Genomic DNA, 450 nt, shown 5'->3' with positions numbered 1-450 from the left:
TAATTTTGAAAAATTATGAAGTCAAGGGAAAGTAATATTTTATGAACATTTTATTGATGTATAGTGAATACATATTAGGTTACAAGGAAAGTATTTTTCTGGCTGTAGATCAAGTTCAAAGACATTTGAGAAATACTGCTTTAGACACTTATTAAATGAGATCACACTGGAAGTCATTTAGTGCAGTATTGGACATATAGTAAGTGCCTAATAAGTGTTAGCTATTATCACTTGTATAACTAATTATCGCCAGTGTTTCCTCTGTGTTTGACAGTGATGAAGTTGAGAGAGGGGCAGTCTCTAGCCCTCTGCTAGCTCATGGTCCCGCCTGTACCTCACACCTCTCACTCACTGAGCAGTGTCCAGACTGCCCATTGCCGGGCAGATACCCGGAGGCCAGATGTACTGGAATGTTCTTTTTATTTTTTTGAGATGGAGTCTTTCTGTGTC

The sequence above is a fragment of the Colobus angolensis genome, unplaced genomic scaffold (genome assembly GCF_000951035.1).
Source record: "Colobus angolensis palliatus isolate OR3802 unplaced genomic scaffold, Cang.pa_1.0 Scaffold60, whole genome shotgun sequence".
NCBI classification, from domain to species: Eukaryota; Metazoa; Chordata; class Mammalia; order Primates; family Cercopithecidae; genus Colobus; species Colobus angolensis.
Note: the sequence above shows the minus strand (reverse complement) of the source record.